Below are 14,897 nucleotides of genomic sequence, written 5' to 3'. Positions count from 1 at the left end.
GGTTATATGATTGGATAATACATTACGTATTGAAAATAATGTGGCGTGTGCATTCATTGCTCTTAATTGATCAGCAGTGATCATCGCTATATATTTTTCTGTCTATCGCTGAGGTGCATCATCATTTCTTGCATATGCACTGTTCCTTTAAATGCGGGAACGCCGCCGCCACTTAAAATGCTCCGTTGTTTATTACACCGCTTACGCAATGCATTATTCACCATTTGCACATATAGAACAAGTACTGCATGATAATGACATTCTCTAGCACACCGCGCACAATTGCAAAGGTTACCCCTTGCGTACCTGTGATCCACTGTGGCAGCGACAAACTACAATGGGTTGTCGAGAGTGTTCTTAAAAGAGAGAGAAAAAAAAACAAGCTCCTCTGTGGGCCATGAAAGAACGTAAAAAACATGCAGTCATCCACGCTAACGTGCACGCTGGAAATTCATGTCGGGCAAGAACAAAACGATACCTCATTTACATGATTGCAGTGCGCCTTGTAAACAGATACGCACAGCAAGTTGCTTACATGTACAATAAACACTTAAAGCCCGCTTACGTATTCAGACAACTCGCTTTACAAGGAGAATCCATTTGTACCGAGCATGTTAACGAACTTGCAAACAATCAACGGTGGCTGACTTCATGAGAAAGATGCTTCTCGCTCGTCATCATCATCAAGCGGGAACCTTTCGTCCTAATTTCAGAAGGTTATAACAATGTAGGGTATGGATGAAAACTCAAAGTTCCTTCTATAATTGTTTTTTTTTCTGTTACAGTACAGTTCTATTTCACCACCACAGCCACAATAATTAACAAATTATGATCTGGGCAAAGAATAGTTGACTATATAGTGTTTTATGTTATGTGTTGTGTTTATTATTTTACTTTATGTTAACTGTTTTGTAAAGCGCTTTGTTACAGCTGCCGCTGTTGTGAAAGCGCTGTATAAATCAGCATGTATTGTATTATATTGTATATATAATAACTGGTTGGGCAACCCTCAGCAGCAAACACTGAAATCAACCATCGGTTTAAAAACAGTGCACCAGTTTGTGAAAGTATCGAAACATGGAGCCAGCTAATATCAACTATGTAAATTCAGGTCTAAAAAGTACAGGTGGTCTGATCTCGGGAGTGTTCTTTTGTATTAAAGGGAGTCTTGCAGAAAACATGAGGTGATAAGCAACGTATTTTCTGCAAGTACTGCATGTGTAATTTGTCACAAAACATTTGTCCGTCTGTTTATCTGGAAAAAATACAAACAAGTCAACAATACAGGCTTCAATTAACATCACGGAATATAAATAACTCGGTCCCAAGATATTTCAATGGTTGTCATTAGCGGTCGTCAAAAAAATCATCCACGACATGTTGTCTCATGTCCTATTATCCTACTTTCTCCTGCAACCCTTGTCCTCCCATTTCTAAATGCCCTGAAGCTTTGTCATATTCCCTGACCCATCTCTTTGCAAAACTGAAAAAAAAATGGCAGGGGAAAGTAGGACCATTTCCATTGCGCTTTGAGAAGGCAACCAGTAACCGTTTTCCCCAGAGATGTCAAAGTACATTTATTCGCTACATGAAGAGGAAGCGAGAAAGCAAAGTCTCGCTCTCTGCATATTTTGATGCCGCTCTCGCTTTGTTAGCAGAGCCTTTTACAAAAAAAAAAAACAAAGAAGGGGGAAAAAAATCTGTTCGAGCTTCACTTGTGGCTCGCATCTTATTTTGGCTTCTTTAAGATATAACATTATTAGATAGAAGGGGAAAATAAGGAAGCTTGCGTCTACTGCAATTAGTTTGTATTAAGGGAGCAATATTTTTTTTTGCGTAGAGTACAAAAGACGCATTTTTCTTCACAAAGGAGAACCCAATCTCCTTGACGCTAGGCTTCACACGACCCAATTCATCCCCGATCTATCACTAGCTATGTGATTATTATTAAATAGCAGAAACCAAAACTAACGTTGGCTAAAAAGGAGCCCCATGCTAAGTTAAATGGAAACGCCATCAGGAATCCTGATGTTGTTTTCATGCGTACATAAGCCAATTGTACAATTATTTATAATCCATCACTTTGATTGGGGAGAAATGATGTTAGCTTCATCTGTTCCCTTCACATTGTAATCACTTTAGTAGCCCTCAGCCACACGCAATCAATCTGATGCCAAACGGTCATCATCAAATTGATCTCCATCAGAGCTGCAGTCATTAAGGTCCGAGTCCGAGTCAAGTCTGAGTTTGTGCATTGGAGTCTCAAAATGGAGGAGCGCACATTTAGAGACTGCCCGATCATTTGTGTGCCCTGCTCATAGCAGTGCCACCAGGAGGGATGATTACAACAACGATAATAATAATAACAGTAACAATGATAATAATAATAATAATATGTTCTGGGAAGGGCGGCCCGGTAGTCCAGTGGTTAGCACGTTGGCTTCACAGTGCAGAGGTACCGGGCTCGATTCCAGGTCCGGCCTCCCTGTGTGGCGTTTGCATGTTCTCCCCGGGCCTGAGTGGGTTTTCTCCGGGTGCTCCGGTTTCCTCCCACATTCCAAAAACATACATGGCAGGCTGATTGGACGCTCTAAATTGTCCCTAGGTGTGAGTGTGGGCGTGGAAGGTTGTTCGTCTCTGTGTGCCCTGCGATTGGCTGGCAACTGATTCAGGGGGTCCCCCGCCTACTGCCCGCCTACTGAGATAGGCTCCAGCACCCCCCGCGAACCTAGTGAGGATCAAGCGGTTTGGAAAATGGATGGATGTTCTGGGAATTAACTTCTACAAAGTGTGAGAAAGTGTGGGGCCCACCGAATAAAATCAGAATGTGCCGTCACATAACAAAATAAATCCCTACAGGTAACCCCTTTTCTTGTGCACATTCGATTCCTTGTTTTTGTTGTTTTAATCATTATTTGCTCACTTACTGTCTGCATAAACATATTTTATCCGGGCAGCCAGGGCATATCATTGTGATTGAATCTCTCTCATTTGCCATCACCGGTGCCCTTCCAGAGTGGCAAATTTAGTTTCCGCCGCAATATTTTCACAATTCCAATATGCTTTGTTTCAGTAGACACTGCAAAAATCAAAATCAAGCTCGAGTGTATGCAACCGACCTAAAAGTGCCCATGCATGCAACGTCAGCCCAATAGTGATAAGTGCTGTCACGATTTGTCGATAGTAGCTAATGTGGTTCCCGTTATCCTGTCAAACAGTGAGTGTTGCTCATTTGGCCTGCACCCAGCTAAACACTAGATGCTTATATTATATGCTATTATAGATTGGTAGTTGCGGCCGGAGCAACCACGATACAATTGGCATGATCGTTAACGATAAAAGACAACAATAAGCCATAGTATTATATTTGGCACATTTGGACAACCTTAATAACAATTTGGCCATTTTTATAGGTTATGTTTGGATTGGGACTGCCATAGAATCAGTTGATTGACATAATTTTGGTATAATCCAGCGCAGTTCTACATGTTCACACGTGTGCACGTGTTATCTGCTTGATCCATTGCTGAATTGAAAGCAACATTAGGTTGTGAGATCCGAGATCCCACTTTAGTGGACTTTAGCGGACACATCAAGGCGTGGTGTTTGTTCAGGTTAACAGTGTTTATTCAAGCCTCATGTAACATGATAAGTCTGCCATTTGGATAATTACAGGCTTTATCAGTTGTCAAGGGAATCGAGTGCTCGTCTGCCAGGAGAGCGTTTGAATGAGAGAGGAGCACAGGTTGGTGTGAATCCTTCATCACACTACTAACGCTGAGCAGACGTCATGAAATTGAAAGTGTTTGTGCTCAGGAAAAGGAAAAAAACAAAACAAACAAACAAAAAAAAAGGATAGCTGGCGAGCCAAAAGCGTGTGCGGTGAAAGTGCCCTGCTGTTTTCATTTGTTTGGTTTTTGATGAGACATTTTGGACTATCAAAGAGTATTGCTTTAAAAAAAAAATGCCAAGAGTTGTGCCACTTGTAAATGCGATGGGGATTCTAAGCACACTAATGTCTGGATGGAGAAAAAAAGCAATGTTTTGGATTAGGCATCAATGTACAGCAACAAAATATGGACTGTAAATGAAATCTGTTTTAAGAGACAACTGAAGTCTCTTAAAACAACATGGTGCTCGTAAATATCGTCTCCCATCTCCAATCATAAGCATATTTATTCATTGCCGTCTGAGTGAGTCCTGCATGTCACGACGCTTGCATTTTATGCAAACGCATGCTCATTTGGACATGCAATGAGAACGATTTCTTTGAATATAATTCATTTCAAACTGAGAATAGTGTCACTGGTATTTGATTTTTTGGAAAGCCAACTGAAAATACATTTGGTGGACAGCAAAGAAAACACCACTCTGCCTCTTGTTAAAAAAAAACCTCAGAAAATAAACCTATTGCCTAGCAACAGAGCGCTGCGTAGCAACCGTGCAGCATTTTCCCGATAGTGTTGCAAGAGAAGCATGATTTATCTCGTCAAGTGTGTATTTGCTTTTGTTTTCAATGGCGACTGTACTCATGAAGCCCTTTTCTCAAGAATCGAACGACTAAAACAAGATGTTGCACCAAATTCCCCCCCACAAATTTAATACAGTGTTTCACATCAATTATTTCTGCCTCTGCCAAAACAAGAAAAGAATTGCAGGAAAGCACACAGTCGGACGCTGTGATTCAACAAAGACGACATGCTTGAAATCAACAGCTTCTCTTGTACCACAATTTGGGGTATTGTGTATCCATCCTTACACACAAATACAAATACGGATAATTTTTAGTGCTCCTATACAACTTGATGCTATAAAATGATCCATCCATCCATTTTCTATGCCGCTCGTGTTCTTTATGGTCGCAGTTGAGCTGGAGCCTAACTCAGCTGACTGTAGGCAAGGGGCCGGGTACATTTATTGCCAGTCAATCACCTCAACTGTGAATTAGATGTGCAAACTGCTAAATCACACTGTTGCATGCTAAAAACAAACAAACAAACAAAACTAACAAAAAACATCCTTTCCTGTATTAGAAAACAGGGCCTCAAAATGTTGGGTTTAAAAAATTTTGATTTGTATAATTGAATGAATAATGTATGACTACATATCTGATTTTGCTCGGGAGCATGTCACCAGTAACTCACAAAGCAGTTTAATGATCCACCTCGCCATGATAAACGGCATAGTTCGCCCAATTGTCTGGTATGATGTTACAACTCCAGTATTACAAGTAGTCAGTCACATCCATCTTCAAAAAGCCCAGGTAGCGCCATAAAACTACTAAAACCCTAAAACTACTGGCTGATTCCCATTTTTTTTCAATTTCTTCAACATGTCCAACCATGGGCAGTATGAAAACTTTCATTCTGCCCTTAGACGCCACTACAGCACAAAACTCAACCACCTCCTCATCTCTGTGTTTTCTCTCCTAAATTGTGGTTGGTATTACTACCGTAACAATAATTGTGGTCAAATGCCTTTCCAAATTGAGCTACTGTATTTAGGTCAATACAGGCACCTATTGTAAATATGATTAATTTAAAACATGATTCAAATTTTGGTTCCTTAGATATTTCATATTGCCAAAACGAAGACATTTAAGCCTCTTCCGTCATCACGCAAAGAATTGTGGCCAAAGCTTTCCTGAACGGAGAGTTCATCTTAGCCAGATCACCATTTTATCACATGGCTGTCACGTCGCGTGCTCGCCAGCAGGTGGCGGGTTCTCCCGCCGCCTGTTCGGCACACCTGCCCGTTATTTCGGGCTGATTACGTGCCTTTATTAGGCGACTCCGGCAGTCATCTCACTGCCGGAGAATTCCTTACCGTGCCATTGCTCGCTATTTGCTATTCTCGTCGTTCGACCATTTCTCGCTGCCCTATTGCCTTACGGCCCCAATCTTCGCGTACTTCATATTGTGATCTAATTGTTATCTCGGTAGTTCCTCGCCCTTTATCGTTTCGCGAGCGTTTTCGGTTATCTTCCTTATTTTTTCCTGGTTCTTATTTGACCAGCGCTTTCTGTTACCGTTTTCCCTGTTCGGGCTCCTTTTGATATTTATTAAAATCCCTTTGTTCTCACAAGATCTTTTCGTTGTCTGCTTCTCCGGGGATCCACCTCGTTTTTTTCTGTTGTGCACGAGGCGATTTCTCATCGCCCCGGGCTCAACGTGACAGAATTCTCCGGCCACCATGGATCCCGCAGACGCCGAAAAGATCTTGTCCGCTCTTGCTCGGCAAGAGCGGCAAATGAGTCAGCACAGCCAAGCCCTTACGGAACTCAGCGGCGCGGTCTCCATGCTGGCTCATCGGTTCGATGATCTCGAACCTCGCCTTATTCGGGTGGAGGAACGAAGACCACCTTCCGGGCTTCGTCCTACCATCCCGGAGGCTCCCTCCTCGTACCCTACTATGTCGAGGGAGCCCTCGCTTCCACATCCCCCTCGTTACGGGGGTGAGCACGGGCAGTGTGGACACTTTTTACACAACTGCTCGCTCGTTTTTGACCAACAGCCGTCCTCCTATGCCACTGACGCCGCCAAGGTGGCTTATATCATGAGTCTCTTGACAGGTCCGGCGGCATCGTGGGCAATCGCGACCAGCGACGCTAAGCCGAATCTCCGCACCTCCTATCCTGAGTTCGTGGCAGCCTTCCGTCGGGTGTTCCACCATCCCGTGCGGGGCAGAGAGGCGGAGGGGCGGCTGCTCGCCCTGCAGCAGGGAAGGCGTTCGGTCGCTGACTACTCCATCGAGTTCCGGATCCTGGCCGCGCAGAGCGGGTACGACGATCGGGCCCTGTGTGGACTGTTTCGCCGTGGCCTGAACTCATTACTCAAGGACGAGCTGGCGACCCGCGACCACAGCACCGATTTGGAGGAGCTGATCGACCTCGCCCTCCTTATGGACAATCGCCTGAGGGAGCGAGGCCGGGAGCGTGGAGGTGATCGGTATCCGTCCCGCCGCACCACGTACCGTGAGGAACATCGTGGGTTCGGTGATCACTCCCGGGACGAGCCGATGCAGCTGGGCGGCAAGGACGGTGGTGCGGAGGAAGGAAGGCGCCGTCATCGCGACCATGCTACAACAAGCGGCGCCCAACCATCCCCCCGCGCCGCAACCAGCCATCCGGGATCGTCCTTCCACGCTTCTCCCGAGTACTGTGAGTCACGGCCCCGCGCGTCGCCCCCCGAGTCTAGGCGAGTAGACAAGCGACCGGGACACCCCAATAGACTCGAGCTCGAGGCGGAGGTATTCGGCGGTTCTCGGTCAAGACGGGTTCGGGCCCTGGTGGATTCGGGAGCAGATGACTGTTTAATGGACACTAATCTCGCGTCCGAACTGGGGTGCTTTTTAGAGGAGTTGGTTGTGGCGAAGCGGGTGCGTGATCTAGATGGGCGCCTCCTGGCGGTGGTAACGCATCGAACGGAGCCGTTAAAGCTTTCGCTATCCGGTAATCATATGGAGCATCGCCGTTTTTATGTTATGCGGTCCCGGAACGCCCCGATCATCCTCGGTTTACTCTGGCTTCAAACGCATAACCCGGTGATCTCATGGGCGCGCCCCGCTATCGATAGCTGGAGCCCCTATTGTTACCAGCACTGCCTGCAGTCAGCCGTCGGGAGGCACGAACGCGTCACGCCCCCCGAGGAGATCTGCCTTGACGGAGTGCCGGAGTGCTATCGGGACCTTAGGGCGGTCTTTAGCGAGGATCGCGCGCGCTCCTTGCCCCCACACCGCCCCTACGATTGCGCGATAGACCTGCAGGCGGGCGCTCCGTTGCCAACCTCGCGTCTGTATCAGGTATCCCATCCCGAGCGCGAGGCGTTAACGGAGTATATTAACAGCTCGCTCGCTGCAGGTCTCATCAGACCATCACGCTCACCGTTAGGGGCGGGTTTCTTCTTCGTGGGGAAGAAGGATAAGTCCCTACGACCCTGCGTAGACTATCGTGGGTTAAATGAAATTACAATTAAAAATAGATACCCGCTACCCTTGTTGGACTCCGCCTTCGCTCCATTACAAACAGCCACAATATTCTCAAAATTAGACTTACGCAGCGCTTACCACTTGGTTCGCATCCGAGAGGGCGACGAGTGGAAAACCGCGTTTAAGACTCCCCTGGGCCATTTCGAATATCTCGTCATGCCTTTTGGCCTCACAAACGCACCCGCTGTCTTCCAGAACCTCATTAATGACGTGCTCCGGGACATGATCAACATCTTCTGTTTCGTTTATCTTGACGACATTTTAATTTTTTCTCGTTCTCTGCATGAGCACCGGCAACATGTTCGGCTGGTGCTACAACGTTTGCTCGAGAACCGGCTGTTCGTCAAGGCAGAAAAGTGTGAGTTCCATGTTCCCGTAATCTCCTTCCTGGGGTTCATTATAGAACAGGGCAAGCTACGGGCGGACCCCATTAAGACGCGTGCGGTCACTGAATGGCCGGTCCCGTCCAACCGTAAGGAGCTGCAGCGCTTCTTGGGGTTCGCCAACTTCTATAGGCGTTTCATCCGTGGTTACAGCCAGATGGCGCTTCCCCTAACCCGCCTTACTTCGACCAAGATCCCTTTTAAGTGGGACCCTGCCGCGGATGCGGCGTTCGCTCGTCTTAAGGCGGCGTTCACTAGTCCCCCGGTTCTGCAACATCCTGACCCTGACCGCCCTTTCGTCGTAGAGGTGGACGCCTCGGATTCAGGGGTGGGTGCGGTGCTGTCCCAACGCTCCCCAGTCGACCAGAAGCTGCACCCCTGCGCCTTCTTCTCCCGTCGACTCAGTGCCACCGAGTCGAACTACGACGTGGGCAACCGGGAACTGTTGGCTGTGGTCACCGCATTACAGGAGTGGCGGCACTGGCTCGAGGGGGCTAAGGAACCGTTTACCGTATACACGGACCATAAGAACCTCGCCTATCTCCGCTCCGCGAAGAGACTTAACGCCCGTCAGGCCCGGTGGGCCCTCTTCCTCACCAGGTTTGACTTCGTTCTCACCTACTCCCCCGGTTCCAAGAACACTAAGCCTGACGCCCTTTCCCGGCTCCACGAACCTGCGGGGAGGGACCGGTCCCCGGAGACCATCCTCCCGACCCAGTGCATAGTGGGGGCCGTCCAGTGGGAGATTGAGCAGCGGATCCTGTCCGCCCTGGTGGGGGTGCAGGTGCCGGCGGGGTGCCCAGCAGGGAAGCTGTTCGTGCCTCCTGCCCTCCGTTCGGAGGTCCTGCAGTGGGGACACGCATCCAAGGTGGCGTGTCATCCCGGGGTGAACCGGACTGTGCAGCTCGTCGCCCAGCGTTTCTGGTGGCCGGAGCTCCGCCGCGACACGACGGAGTTCGTCAAGGCCTGCACCTCCTGCGCCTGCGGCAAGTCGTCGCATCAGCCTCCGGCGGGACTGCTCCAGCCGCTGCCCATTCCTCCTCGCCCGTGGTCTCACATCGCGGTGGACTTCGTCACGGGCCTGCCGCCTTCCCGGGGCCGGACGGTCGTGCTCACGATCGTGGACCGCTTCTCCAAGGCCGCTCACTTTGTGCCCTTGTCCAGGTTGCCGTCGGCGCTGGAGACCGCCAACCTCCTCATCCAGCACGTCTTCCGTCTCCACGGCATTCCGGCGGACATCGTGTCAGATCGGGGGCCCCAGTTTGTGTCCCGCGTCTGGTAGCGGTTCTGCCGGTCCCTCGGAGCTACGGCCAGCCTGACCTCGGGGTACCACCCTCAGTCCAATGGACAGGCTGAGCGCGCCAACCAGGATCTGGGGGCAGCCCTCCGCTGTGTTTGTCTCCACCGTCCGGCATCCTGGGCTGACCACCTGCCCTGGGTGGAATATGCCCACAACACTCTCGTTTCCTCCGCTACAGGCAGATCGCCGTTCATGACGGCCTACGGTTACCAGCCACCGCTGTTCCCGTCCCAGGAGGGGCAGGTGGAGGTCCCCTCCGTGCAGCACCACCTTAAGCGGGCCCATCACGTGTGGAGGGAGGCCCGGGCTGCGTTGTCCCGCACTGCGTCCCGGAACCGGCGGATCGCTGATCGTCGTCGGCGCCCGGCGCCCTCATATGCGGTGGGAGAAAAGGTGTGGCTGGCTGCGAGGGATCTTCGCCTGGCCGGCTCGTCCGCCAAACTGGGGCCCCGGTTCGCTGGCCCGTTCGAGGTCGAGGCCGTCATCAGCCCCGTCGCGGTCAGGCTCCGGCTGCCGGCCTCCATGAAGGTCCACCCCGTGTTCCACGTCTCCCTGCTCAAGCCTGTGTCTTCCAGCGCCTTGGCGCCCCCTCCCGCTCCGCCGCCGCCCCCGCGGGTGGTCGACGGGGACCCGGTGTACACGGTTCGTGCCATCCTGGACTCTCGGCGCAGGGGCAAGGGCTTCCAGTACCTGGTCGATTGGGAGGGCTACGGGCCGGAGGAGCGGCAATGGGTGCCTCGCTCCTGGATCCTTGACCCGTCCCTTCTGCGCGACTTCCACACTGCTCATCCGTCCAAACCGGGTAGTCCGCCGGGAGGCGTCCATTGAGGGGGGGGTACTGTCACGTCGCGTGCTCGCCAGCAGGTGGCGGGTTCTCCCGCCGCCTGTTCGGCACACCTGCCCGTTATTTCGGGCTGATTACGTGCCTTTATTAGGCGACTCCGGCAGTCATCTCACTGCCGGAGAATTCCTTACCGTGCCATTGCTCGCTATTTGCTATTCTCGTCGTTCGACCATTTCTCGCTGCCCTATTGCCTTACGGCCCCAATCTTCGCGTACTTCATATTGTGATCTAATTGTTATCTCGGTAGTTCCTCGCCCTTTATCGTTTCGCGAGCGTTTTCGGTTATCTTCCTTATTTTTTCCTGGTTCTTATTTGACCAGCGCTTTCTGTTACCGTTTTCCCTGTTCGGGCTCCTTTTGTTATTTATTAAAATCCCTTTGTTCTCACAAGATCTTTTCGTTGTCTGCTTCTCCGGGGATCCACCTCGTTTTTTTCTGTTGTGCACGAGGCGATTTCTCATCGCCCCGGGCTCAACGTGACAATGGCCAACTTACTGAATATAGTGACATTTACAACCACCGGCAAATTTCCACTGGGCTTAAGCGACACGTCATTCCTGGAGAGAAAACCTACGAAGGTGGAAAACGTGTAGGCTGCCATGTAACATGTACATGTCACATCAATTTCAGCAGACGTACAGTCGAGTGTCATGAATCACGGAATGTCAATCTCAAGAACATTTTGTCATTTGGCCTCAAAGTTGAAGTCTTCAGCCAAATATAATAATATAAGATAAGAAAACCTTTAATAGTCTCACAATGGAGAAATTCCCATGCGGCCCACAAATGGCCTTCGTTATCCTAAGAGAGAATATCGTATGCATTGGCACCATAATAGCATTTCTCTGTGCGTGAGGATGGATTGTCAATGTATTTGTAGGACTGTACTACGGAATACTGCATTTTTTTAAGGCATATGGAACTGTTCTTATTGCCCGACGTAAATTACTAAAAGGGCCCTACGTAACATCACTATGGAGTCATGTGTGGTGATAAAATATTAAAACAAGACCCTTCGTGCTTTTAACATGATTAATATATAACTTGACGGTGGCTCATTCAAGGCAGTATAAAAATCACAGCGTCGTATAACTGTCACATCGCGGTCACAATGTTTTCACAACCACATATAAATATTTACAGTGCAGATTAATGCAGAGATTGTTTGTCAAGCTGCAATGTTCAGGCTTAATGCAACAGTCCAAGACATGAGTGCAATGACTTGTACATGCTTTGAATAATATATACCGTTGATGCTATATAGTTGTTATATTCCTGCTTTTTCTGTTGCCCATATGCTGTCGATTGATGAAGCGCCACTTAGGAGGGATTACAATGTCTCAACGTGGACATTTTTCAATGAAATACATTCATTTTGCATTGTCGTCAATTTGAGCTATCGTCGTTTAGCTCCTTGCTAGCATGCCACTTCTCATGGAACGCAATAGACAAAAAGCGAAACAGATGTTTTTTACCCACAAGATATTTCAGATACTGAGTTTTAGTCACAAGGAACATGTACAATGTGTAGCTTTAGATCGAGTAAAAAAAACAAACAAACCAAAAGAACCTTCTAGTACTGTGTTGGATAGCAGTGAAGCTGCTGCATATTGCTGCAGCCAGTATGGCTAAAGGAATGCCGGTGAATAAAGGGAAATCATTAAAGCAGCTCTGACACAGGGAACAGAAAGAGCCAGAACAGAAGGCAAGAGAAAATGATGAGGTAAAGCAAGAGAGCAGAGGCAGTACATCACCACGAGTCACAAAGACAGAGGATAAGTAAAGGTGGCATCATCTTATCGTCCTTTCCTGTCACAAAGCTCAGCACTGATGAATGAAACCTACTTAAGAGTTTTCCGCAGAAAAAAACCACATAATATGACCATTCCTTTGTATTTGCATACACTCATATTTGTCATTGAATTATGAAAGCCATATTAGCCGGGGGGACTTTCCAACTCATAAATCATCATCCCACACAAAGCTTTAATAATGCACCTCAACTTGCTAACGGGTGATTAAAAAAAAGTTGATTTAGTGAGTACCTCAGTACTTCAGCAACGTGAAAGAAAGACATTACAAACGTATATTGGTTATCTGTAATGTGCATTTACAACATACTGGGTGTTGCTGTAAAAGTTGCGCAAAACACTGCTTAAAAATAAGCTTTTATGAATTTAACAATGCTTTGTTTTCATTTCAAGAGTTATCAATTGAACGTGTTTCTTGTGGTTTAGTTGACTGGTTGTCGTGAAACGTCTCAAATAGGGACAAGTGGGGAAGGACGGCCGTCTTTTAGCTGACGCCGTGTTCCTTATCTCATCTCCGGACTCACCTTGCGCCTGCAATAAATCCCATACCGATACCTCATACCACAGCCGGCTAAAGCTACATGAACAATAAAGGTAAGGCGGTTTGCACTACAATCCACCGCAATGTTTACATTTTGGATGGGAAGCATAAACATGTTTATTAATTTATTCAAATGTGACCATCACACTAACTCTGCAAGTAATTAGTGTTGCTGCCTCTTGTTTTGACAAACGTTCTAGTTAAAGTACTTGGATGACCTCATTTTGCTTCAATGTATAATTCAGTCAAGTCAAAACAGCTGCAAACACTTTTAAGAGGAACAATTAGAAATAAAGTTTGTATGAACAAATTGGTCTTTAGGTGTTCGCTCATTATCATACATTTGTATTCATAGACTACAGACCATAGATTATCATCATGTGCGACCATGTCAATCTCATTTCTTTTTGTTTCTCCCCTAATGTCAACGAAAGCCATTTGAACATAAAATGACGAGCCACCAAAAGAACGGACAGCCACGCCGCGCAGGTTGAGATGAAAGAATCTTTGAACGTCACATCACCTCGGGGAAAAAAGAAAAAAAAAAACCGACAACCTGACAAACACAAATCTTTGGATAGCAGAGTCAAAGTGACAAAGAAAAAAATCTAATAAAGTAAAAGAACAAGAATATCTAAAACAAGCAGCGCACAGCAAATGAAAGCAATGGACTCAAATAGCGTGACCGTTGGTCAAGTGTGTTTTCTGTCAAATACACCAAAAGAAGGTGGGATGCGACACTTTCAATTCGAGGAGATAATTACAAACATATGTAAAGCAGTACTGTACTGTATTTACTGTGTCATTGTATTTATTCTATTATGAGAGCAGATCGTACACTGAAGTAATGGTACCATGGCAGACCCTTTCCTTCCCTCAAAACTCACCAACAGCTAATCAAATACCTTCACATCAATCATTTTCCCACTTTCCGTGTTTAATTTTCTTATATTATTTTACCATTGATTCACTTTTATGCATACAGTTGTTAAGTGACGACGGCGTTACATACAAGAGACGTTATGCTTCTATTTATTTATTTTACAGTTTACTGAAATTAATTTCTGAATTAGTAAATTTGCAAATGGCTGTATTGTTGGACTATTTGGTCTGATCTTAAATTAGCTTGTTTTGAGGAGGCAGTCCCATCTCATGTAAATGAGTCACTGGCCCTACACTGTGGATATATAATTCATTTTATGTTCCGATAATAATACACAGTCATCCATATCATGTTAGCTTTATACGCTTTACATCGGGATACCAACATAGGAGAGGCTCGAACATCTATCTGCGGGAAATGTCTGTCAACAGTTTTTCACGCCGCCCTCATCATTGCATTGAACGATGAAACCAAAATTAATCCACACCAGAGACTTTGAATGGAGCCGTTGCTTCTTCAAATTTCCATGTCTGGAAATCCGCGTGCGGCACAAACGTACACACAAATAGTGTCAATGCAACGCGCAAAAAAAAATAAAAAATACACCCAAAAAAATGGTTCTACTGTCCGGTATACGGTTTTGCTAAATACTGTCTCGTCCCCTTCCTCTGTAGAATATCTGCATATGTACATCTGTATGCATTCAACGGTTTTGTATTCATTTCAGTAGAGGTCTAAATTTGACGGATCTGAAAATCAACAAGAAAAAAAAAAACACCTGACCTTGATCTAACAGAAAATCATGCACAGTATTTTCTCTACATAATGTCAACTCAAGCTCCTCTGTAGGATTTGTATGTCATATTTATGTGCAAATCTTATTTATATGCTTGCCTGATAGGGTTCAATCATGGGATGGATTTATAAGTGTGTTTCCCGTTAGTGAGGCTGACAACATCTCTCTGTACTATACATGACGGGCTTTGCCTTGTTTATCTTCCAGATGCAATTGAATGGCTACATCTTGCCCTTGGCCATGACTGTCCTGGCAATGTCAAGGGCACACCTCTCATCAATCACCGCACTTTCAAGATCACATGCGCTAGTGGAGGCCAAAAGGTGGGGAGGGGGAGGTGCCAAATAGGCATGT

The 14,897-nt window shown here is 47.0% G+C and overlaps 1 protein-coding gene across 2 annotated transcripts in view; it reads right to left on the bottom strand.

Annotated features, from left to right (window-relative positions):
* The window catches only part of gabrb4 (gamma-aminobutyric acid type A receptor subunit beta4), a 46,186-nt gene that overhangs the window by 18,747 nt on the left and 12,542 nt on the right, over window positions 1-14,897 (bottom strand). The gene's annotated exons all lie outside the window — the stretch shown is intronic.

The sequence above is a fragment of the Hippocampus zosterae genome, chromosome 16, assembly GCF_025434085.1.
Source record: "Hippocampus zosterae strain Florida chromosome 16, ASM2543408v3, whole genome shotgun sequence".
Lineage (NCBI taxonomy): Eukaryota > Metazoa > Chordata > Actinopteri > Syngnathiformes > Syngnathidae > Hippocampus > Hippocampus zosterae.
This window is presented reverse-complemented; position numbering and strand designations above follow the sequence as displayed.